The following is a 10,468-nucleotide window of genomic DNA, read 5'->3' as shown; positions in this document are numbered from 1 at the left end:
CTGGCATCCACTGTGATGCCCAACAAGGGGAACATAATACCTCCACCCCCTGCGGCTCCCACAGGGACTACACCCTCTTAGCTGTTGGCCACACCTGATGGTCGTTTCTCTTTTAGGCCATTCTTGCTCTTTCCCTTTGATCTGAGAACACACAAACCCATCTGGAGCTTCAGTAATTCCCCCCACTTGAGTGGGTGGGGGAGAAGGGGAGGGGACAGCCCCTGTTCAGAGGCTACATTAGCACTATGCTCTGACTTCTTTCTAGCATGTCTCCTTTCCCCACACCCGGGAAAGTTTTGTGTAATCCTGGGTGAGAACTCATTCTCTAAATTACCAAGTAAACTTCTATATCTTATTTATGCCCTGCATATTTTCCCATTCTCCTTGGGGCCTGAAGTTTGAAGACTTAAAAGCCAAAAGAAATTCATTTTTCCTCTGCTGTTACCTCTTCTGCCCAGGGGTAACAGAACTCAGAATAATCTATCTGCTGTTTGAAAGAGGGTAAGAATGAAGAAGTGGAGAAAATATTCGGGGAAAACATTGACTAATATTTTAGTATTAGTGGTATCCTACCTCATACTGATCAATTCCCTAAACAGAGGTAGCTGGAATAGCCTCTGAAACAAAGACTAAATGTTTGGATGTATGCTAACTGATACATATAAGCTCTAATAAAATACATAGGAGCTCGTAAGAAAAAATATTATTTGTAACAAATGGAAATTATTGAGGATATAATTAGATTACATGGGGTCCATCTGCTATGATCTGACCTTGGAACCTTAGGTTAATTGCTTTACCTTTTTAAAAAAATTTTTTTTAAACGTTTATTTATTTTTGAGAAACACAGAGAGAGAGAGAGAGAGAGAGAGAGAGAGAGAGCATGAGTCAGGGAGGGGCAGAGAGAGAGGGAGACAGAATCTGAAGCAGGCTCCAGGCTCTGTCAGCACAGAGCCTGATATGGCGCTCAAACTCATGAACCGTGAAATCATGACCTGAACCGAAGTCAGAGGCTTAACCGACTGAGCCACCCAGGTGCCCCGATTGCTTCAACTTCTAAGCATGGCTTTTCTCATTTGTAAAGTGGAATAATAACTCTACTTCAAGTTTTTAGTAAGATTTAAATTACATTAAATAACCAAGATGATGCATGATAGTCAATCAGTAAATGCTTGTTCTTTCATCCATCCATCCATTCATGTGTTCATCCTTTCTTTCATCAGGTATACATGCCTTACTCTTGTAATAGTAAGGCTATAGACACTGTTAAAAAACTTTTTGCAATATGAACAAACACCCGTTGGGTAAAGGGTGTGACTCTGACCTGGCCATTTGTCTCGACCGTAATAGACATATGCCCTAAGTAAGATCAGTGAAGGTAAGCCATAAATTCACTATTCCCACAGATCTGATGCACAATACTCATGACCAGGATCTTCTATTGCCCCTAATGGTTTCTTGTAAATGAGCTTTGTGCAGAAATAGTACCTTTCATGACCAAGAGCCTTTAACTGTGCACAGTGTAGACAATAGCATCCCCCTCACCTTTTCTCTGAGTGTTACCAATGACATTTTCCTGGCTTCACGTAAAGAGTTGAATGGGATAAAATCTTACGCACAGAGCAGAATTCATAACTATTCTTTTTGTTTTAATTGACGTATAGTTTTCATACAATAAAATGAACAGATCTTAAGTATTCAATTCAGTGAGTTTGGCAATTCCATACACCCATTCAGCGACCACCCAAAACAAGAAGTTAACATTTTCATCACCCCCAAAATGACCCTCATGCTCCTTTCTAGTCAATCCCCATTATGGCAGAATTTTTTATTGTAAAATCTCCCAAATGTTCTTAGGGATGTCTTCTACTTAACATTTGTACTCTCACAACTCTCTTCCATTGGAAGTAAACTAATGAGAGGCTTGCATGCATCCTATCAATATTCAGAACTATTCTATGTGGTAGGAACTATTACTGCTTCTATTTTACACATGAGAAAACTGAAGCTTAATGAGACAGAATAATTTACCCAAAGGCCAAACAGCTCTTACTTCCTCAAGGTCTCCACATCTCTTACTCTCAGAGCTGGGACTTGAACTCAAATTGGGCTGATTCTAGAACCTGATTTGTAAATCACTATGCTAAAGAGCAGATCCGTCCTGAGGGGTAGCTAACAATTGCAACTTTCCTGGGTCGGGATTTTGTGCATCTGTTATTTTGACAAAAGGAGAAAAAGTAAGTTGGTTGATTTAATACTTTCCATTTCTTTCATGAGATCCTTATAAGCTCTGTTACTCTTTCATTAACTTGTGCCTGCAAGATTTGTACCAGTTGACTGTTAAGAACCATGATAGAGATCATCATGATGATGACGGTTATGAAGGAAAACATTTTTGAACACTGACTATGTGGCAGGTGCTATGTAAAACACTGCCTTTAAATTTCTTGATTTAGTTCTCCTAATGACTTTCAGGGTAGGATCTGTTATTAGCAGTTTTACAAACTAAAATTTTGCAGCTTAGAGAGCCTGAGTGACTTTGCCCAGTCCTGCACAGTGAGAAAGGGGTAGAGGTCACCCTGAATCTTGTCAGGCTGGCCTGAATGCCTGTATCTCATCCACCACTGAAAACAGCCTGTTAATCCTCTATGTATGTCCTCAGTCTTGTTAATAAAGAATGGTGTTGGTTCCTGCCTGAACTGGATTTCACCAGTATAAATATGTGAGTGTGAACTCTGCCAGCTGGCTCACTTTTAGATAAGATCCTGTTAGTCCCAAACACTTAGCTCCACCTGTCTTCAGAAACTTGGAAAACAGCTGGCCCTTGGCCAAATTGTGAGGTAGATGAAATTTGTCTTAGGCATTTGATCCTCCCCTGCACTCTGCCCATCCCCTCTGAGTATCCTGTCAAACAAAGACTCTTCTTTCAATTCCTGGAGCCCAAGTCTTGCCAGAATTACTGAGTCCTTCAGCCTCTGTCTGTTAATGTGTTCAGACCCTCTGATACGCCTCTGACTCCTCCCCTGCCCCAGCCTGTTGATTTTCCCGTCCGTAGCTGAACAAATTTTATTCAAGCTTTCCCACCCAAGCCTGTGCTAATGTCCTCCTGGAGGGTTGGTGAAGGACCTCCAGATGCCTGAGGCTTTCTAGAGCTAGGACCCCTATTTATTTTGGCAACCTCGGTGGTGTGGCTCCCAGGACTGATTGCAAAGGAAGACAAGGCTGCCTTAGTGGTAACAACAGCCAATCATATAGCATTGAATCTAAATACTTAATATGTTGTAATTTATTTAATCCTTACAAGAGTCCTATGAGGTCTTAGTCAAGGCTCCAGCAAGAAAGAGGAGACACACACAGATGGAATTCTGAAGAGAATTGAAAGCAGAAACTATTTGCAGATGTGTAGGCAGATTTAAGGGAATCAGTCAGGGATATTGAAGCACCCAGCAAACTAGCTGCCTTCAGAAGCTGTTCCCACTCACAGGCTGAAAAGGGGAGCAAGGAAATGGTGTAACTAGGGCCTGATGAGGAGCTATTCTAGGAAGAGCTATTTTGAGAAACCGTCTGCAGTCATGGAGAGATGTGGCCAGAGCCTTGGTGGTGTGACCAAGGTGGTGTGGCCTTGGTGGCCATCTCTTGGGGTGAGATGGCAGGTGAAGTGAATAGTTTGGGGTCGATGAGGTGTTGAGGGAACAAACACTCTAATGTTCCCTTCCATCTTCCAATTTCCCTGTGGCTGAAACAACTAGAAGCCTGACATCAAGGGAATCTCAGTGATATAGGATTGAAGTATCAGTCACCATGAGGCTCAGTATGGGGCAAAAGGACAGAGAATAACCAGTCCATGAAGAAGCTGTGGCACAGAGAGATTAAGCAACCTGTCTTAAGTCACACAATTAGGAAGTGGCAGAACCAGGATCTGAACTGAGGTTGTCACATCTGGTCTGGTGTGGAGGGGTTCTCCCACACTTACATAGTGTCTTACAGTTTTCCCAAATGCCTCCGGGAAAGAAAGATTTTAGAAGGCTCATGCAGAAGGTATTTTGGAGCAGGTACCCCAATCATATTATTCCTACTGAATTGGGATCAATTCTAGGATCAGGCATTTGGTACTCAATAATGGATGGCACTGTTGGAATGAATCTGGGCCAACCATGGAAACTCACATGGGTCTTATGTCACTGGCCACAGAGAGGAGCCCCTATTACAGAGAAAAAGTTCCATTCATCTGTTCAAAATGTCCCTGTACACAACAGACCTCTGGAAGAAATGACTTCATGACAGATACAGGTAACACTAGTAGGCCTTGACCAGTTCAATGGGTTAATGACAACTAACATGGTCAAGTTTATGAAACAGAAAGATCATGAAATAGTAAGTTTGTCAGAAAACCGCTGATAAGATGGGGAGAATCATTCTGCCTCAACATAGGAGAAACTGAGACTTGTGGTTTCTGTGTGAGAGAAGCCAGTACTCAATTTGAACTTCTGAAAAAAAAAAAAAAAAGAAAGAAAGAAAGAAAAAGCCACCCACCTGGGTTGAACCCAATCAAGGCAGACCAAATGATAGAAAATACAATCATTGTGTGGAGACATTTCCTGTGAAATGAGAGGACGAGGTATGGAAAAGCACTCTTTTGTGAAAAAGAAAAGTCAAAGAAATGAAATGATTAGAACACATCTTTTCATATTAAAGAAGGAAAGCTCTAATGATAGCCTTTTATAGTTTATTATCTTATTTCTAATTAAGTTTTTGTTTTCTCCTTTGTAAAATTAGGCAGTGAGCTGACACTTTTTATATAAACCAGACAACGGCTTCTGTGAAGGAAAATGGTGAGGCTGGAAAGAGAGTGGAGGCCCAAGATGATGCATCAGAGAGTAAGAAAAATACCATACCAATATTTCTTGTGTAATTTAGCAACAAAAATGTGTAGCATGTAATAGGATACTGAGGCTTCGCATTATTGCTGTAATTTGAGAAGCAAAGTGGTCTTACCAACCTAGCACTCCTATGATAGAACCCTGTGAAAAGTAAATGACGTGCACTCAGCTTTTGATCAACTGAATATTATATGCCTAGAGAATGCTCTTTTCTACTAGACATTTTTCTCTCCTACCCTTTGTTCAAAGAGTGTTCTCTTAAAATTCTTTCCTATTAAATTATTTCAAATGTGGACATTGGCTTTAGGGAAGAAATTTTCATTATTTGTCAAAAGGGTATAATTTAATTGGCTTAACAGTCTTTCTAGAAGTTAGCAATTTCCAGGAGTTGGTTATTAACAATGTTTATTATACAGTAGGGTTTCAGATTACAGTTGGTTTGTTACAAGCCGTAAATACTGGAGGCACACCATATATAAATAGACATGCATACATGAGGAATGCACTCCCTATCTTCCTTTCCTCTGGACTCCAGATTTGTTGGGATTCTGTGGGACTGACCATGTGGGGGTAGAGACCATAAAAATTTGTCAGAAGGGCTCCATTTGAGCAATGATATCAGGAAAGGAGAGTCAAAAAGGTATATAGTCTAATGTACATGCATCTAATCCTCCCAAGGGCTGGGAGTTTATACTTGCATTTAAAAGTAAAGAAAGTAAAAATTAAGGAAGTGCTGGAGGCCCAAATGAAGTTCAATCCCTTTGTGACTTCTGACTAGAGCAAGAACTATAAAAGGCGTTTCGACATACCTTCCCACATGCACAGGAAGATTATGCCTTCCCCTCTCTCCAAAGAGCTGAGACGGAAGTACAACATTTGATCCATGCCCATCTGAAAGGATGATGAAGTACAGGTTGAGTGAGGACACTACAAAGGTCAGCAAATTGGCAAAGTAGTCCAGGCTTACAGGAGGAAATACGTCATCTACCCTGAACAAGTACAGTGAGAGAAGGCGAATGTCACAGCTGTCCATGTGGACATTCACCCTGGCAAGGTAGTTATCACTAGACCAAAACTGGACAAAGCTTCCAAAAAGATCCTTGAACGTGAAGCCAAATCTCACCAAGTAGGAAAGGGAAAGGGCAACTATGAGGAAACAATTGAGAAGATGCGGGAATAAAGTAATGTGATATATGACTTTAAATAAACACTGTTAAAATGAAAAAAAAAATTAAGAATGTGATAAGAATACCACCATCCAATTTGTAAAATAAAAGATTAAATTGAATAATGTCCTTAAGGATTCTAGAACTGGTTTACCTTTAAAATACTATTTAAGCCAAGGGCATTTGTTCATAATTAATACATACAGGAAGTGGCCATGAGTATGGTCTGTAACCATTCAGAAATAAAGTATGATCAACATCGTTTTCCTATCAGATTTATATATAGTGGTGTGGTTAATGGGATAGAGAAGAAAAAAAAAAGGAGATTAAAAGTAAGCTTTGTCTCTCCTCTTTCATACTTTGGGAGGGAGGGAAAAAATAGTTTGCTGAGCTTTCACAATACATCATCTACCTGTTAACTGTCCTCGAGTTAGGGTGGAAAGGCAGTTATCCTTCATGGGGGAGGGGTGGATAACTGCTAACCTACAGACTGTAATTTTACAATAGCATTCCCCTGTAGGACTTCTTTGCTTGCTAGTAAAACTGGGTTTCCACAAGGCACACCCACTCTTTTCATTCACCCAGTATCCTCTGCTAGAATCTGGGACCCATCATTGGGAACCACATGTCTCCTGGCACCAACCCATCCTCAACAGATAGCTGCCTTCCCACCCTGCAGTCCACACTCCTTCCTGTGCTCTCTGTGCTCCGCTTGCCTGAGTCCTCTTTGACCTAGATAACCGGACTCTTCAGAGAAGATGACACCCAGCATGAAGGATGAATGTTGCCAAATGTAGGCAATTTTAAAATATGTCAGTGTTAGATTAAAGACACTAATACTAGAAAATCAACATTTGCACTTCTCAATTCAGTATTAACTTCTCATTTATCTCTGCATATCATGATTTCAATGAATGTAACTTCAGCCAAGTCAGGATGATGAGCAAATGACATATTTAACAGAGAATAAAATGTTATAAGCAGCTTCAGGACTGTCTTGATATGGAATCCCATCCGTCAAATGAAAATATTGTAATTACATTTGAAAGTCATTGTATTTTGCTCTATCTAGTCATCTCATTTTTATTTATTTTTATTTTAGAGAGAGGAAGAGAGAGTGGGAGAGAGAGAGAGAGAGAGAGAAGGAGAGAGAGAGAGAGAGAGAGAGAATGAATCTCAAGCAGGCTCCACGCCCCGTTTTATTCCATGACCCTGGGATCATGACCTGATCTGAAATCAAGAGTTGGATGCTTAACTGACTGAGCCACCCAGGCACCCCTTATCTAGTCATCTCCTTATTACTCTCTGCTTTCCCTCTCACCTCCACAAACCCTTCAAAAATAATGGTTACTTTTATTGAGTCTTTTATTTGCCAGAAGCTATGTACTCACTTTGTACATGTACTGACTCGTGTAATCCTCACAACAAACCTAGGAGATGATAACTCTTTCCTCCCATTTTGTAGGTGACAAAAATGAGTCAGGGAGGTCCACTTTCCTAAGGGCACATGACTGGTAAGAAGAGAAGAGGGCTTAGGTCTCAGAGGACCAGGTTCTACAGCCCAGGCCCTCAATCATTCGCCTGAAGTATCTCTCTGCAGAGTGTGCACTAGGTTGTGCTGCAAGAATGGTTTGGCTTGTTCTCATCTTTGCTCCCATGCATGCTGACTTATAAATAGGGCTGTTCGCCTAAGGGTTCATACCTGTGTCTTCTTCTCTTTCCTGCTTTATGTCCCGATTCCTGTCTGTAGCCCTTGTCTTCTCCCTGTGGTCACACCATCTGATTCCACGGTATTCTGAGCTCTATATGAGAGGAAGCCCAGCTAGCTGGTGAGTGCACCACTCACCGTCCCCACCTGTCCAGATATTTGAATCTGTAGGAAATCTCATGTCAGCCAGAGGTGCAGGAAAAAAGAAAGACTGGGTCTTCTGGATCCAACTATTCTCTGTAGATATTGGAAAAGGGGCTAGCTCTCTAAGTTACAAGGCCCCTTTGGATTGTCTATGATGTGTGGCTTTCAAAATTCTTGACCACAGCTTACCATAAGGGATATATTTCTATTGCAAATCACAACATGTAAATTTACATACAGAAAACTGAAACAAAATGTTGTAAAAACACTTTACTATATGGGATGTGCTTTGAAAGTTTCTATTCTATTTATTTGTTTAAACAATGCCGGTCCAGATCCAGCAAACTGATTTATAACCCATTAAAAAGTTATCACTGGCAGCTTGAAACATAGCACAATAAAGAAGTATCTTTAACTCAACGTACATGGAGTATTCACTAATAATAGATTTAGGCTAAAAATGATTAATTCCCTGATTATCCACAATAAATTTTGCAAGTTATTTGTGTTCTCCTCTGTTTCCTATCCTTGCTGGAGATTAAAATGCCAGGAAGGGAAGCATCATGGGAGAAACATGTGAAGTTAGACCTATGGGCACTGAGAAGGTGTTTGTACACAAAAAAGATAATGGCCTTTCCTGAATGCCAGCTAAGATTACCTCTACACAGTTACCATCCTTTAAAATACTAATATTTGGTCAGTTGCATGTTGGGAACAATTGAAAAAATTTTAATGTGGTCTAGGTCTTAGGGAATTATTGTTAATTGTATTAGGCTGTGCTAATGGTATTGTGTTCATGTAGAAAAATGTCCTTTCTAAATGTTTATAGTAACAGATTTATATATGTCATGATGTCTATCATTTATCTTTTTTAAAAATATATTTATTTATTTATTTTTGAGAGAGAGCGAGTGAGAGAGCGAGTGTGAGTGGGGGAGGGGCAGAGGGCGAGAAACAATCCCAAGCGGGCTCCATGCCAGCACGGAACCCCAAGCAGACCTGGATCCCACGACCCTGGGATCATGACCTGAGCCAAAATCAAGAGTAGGATGCTCAACCAACTGAGTTACCCAGCCAGCCCAGAGTTTTTAAAAACAGGTACATTCACTGCCATTTTCGGGTTACTTCAAATTCTGGCTTTCTTCCGCAATCTGCCTGTTCCTACTTACTTTTCAGAATCCTCGGGCAGCTGTTCCATGCCTGCTTTTCAGGTTTTATAGCTGCACACAGTGGGAGACACGGGTTGCATGCTAGCTCCATCTATCCCAGAACCAGAACCATGATGCTAATTTTTTTTTTGACATCTAACTCTTGGTAGGTCCGTGGGGGTTTCTCTCTGCCTCTTCTTTCTTCTTCATTCTCGGCAACTGGAGTTTTAATTGCAGAGGGGACTGGAGAAGTGGGCGTGACAAAGGTAGCATCTGCTGCAGCTGCCACTGGCTGAGGTATATTGCTGCTTCTCTCCCTGCCCATCCCCAGGCTTTTTTTTGGTGTTGAAGTTTATGTGAAGATAAATGATAGGGGTGCCTGGGTGGCTCAGTTGGTGGAGCGTCATGCTTGGTTTTGGCTCAGGTCGTGATCTCATGGTTCATGAGTTCGAGCCCCCCCATCTGGCTCTGTGCTGACAGTGTGGAGCCTGCTTGGGAGTCTCTCTCTCTCCCTCTCTTTCTCTCTCCCCTTCAGCACCACTTGCACTCACTCTCTCTCTAAAATAAAATTTAAAAAAAAAGCAAAAAAACAAAACAAACAAACAAACAAAAACAACAACTCTGCACTGCCCAGCATGATTCAAGTCTATTTGAAACTGGGATGTGGACATCGTTGTGGACAGAGTGAGAGCTCCAGAAGTCTCTAGTTCAGGCACAAGGAGCAAGAGAGAGGATAGGCAAAGAGTTTCTAGCTGCAAAACCCAAAGCACCATCTTTAAAAGAAAAGCTTTGCCAATTGTATTTTATCAAATGTAAAAGGTTTGCTTTGTGAAAGACATTTTTAAGAGAATGAAAAGACAAGGTACAGACAGGGGAAAATTTTGTAAATCACGTATGTATCTAGAACATTAGAAAGAACTTTGAAAATTAATCATAAGGAAATAAACGGTCCCTTTCCAAAAAAATTGGACAAAAGACTTGAACAGATACTTCATCTAATATGTATATGGGTATCATTTTTAAAAGACAAGCAATGTGCAGACATTTTGTTATCTTTCTTAATATTAAGAAACAATTTTTAAGTATTTACACTCATCAAACCGAGGCCTATAAATGCATTGTTGTCCAGGCAAAATTCTTGATTACATTAGGAAACTAGTGACTTATGAGCACCTAGAAAAGAAAGCTGGGGTCACCAGAAACCAGCGCAGATACACAAAGAGCAAGTTCATGGGACTTCATCTTTGATAGAATTACTGTCAGAAGGGTATGAATCAGTTTAAGGTTTGTGAAAGTCTCATGAATTGGATACAATTGAAAAATGTAGGTCGAGTGAAATATAACAAAGTCATTGATAAATGATGATTTCTAAAATCTGGCGGGAGGTACATCTCTCTTGCCTTTTTCCTTTGTCCTCCCCTA

The 10,468-nt window shown here is 40.7% G+C and overlaps 1 pseudogene; it reads left to right on the top strand.

Annotated features, from left to right (window-relative positions):
• The first annotated feature begins 5,314 nt into the window (after positions 1 to 5,314).
• LOC123590147 lies at positions 5,315 to 6,983 on the top strand (annotated as a pseudogene).
• The last annotated feature ends 3,485 nt before the right edge of the window (positions 6,984 to 10,468 follow it).

The sequence above is a fragment of the Leopardus geoffroyi genome, chromosome B4 (genome assembly GCF_018350155.1).
Source record: "Leopardus geoffroyi isolate Oge1 chromosome B4, O.geoffroyi_Oge1_pat1.0, whole genome shotgun sequence".
NCBI lineage: Eukaryota > Metazoa > Chordata > Mammalia > Carnivora > Felidae > Leopardus > Leopardus geoffroyi.
Note: the sequence above shows the minus strand (reverse complement) of the source record. Positions and strands in the feature narration are given on the sequence as shown.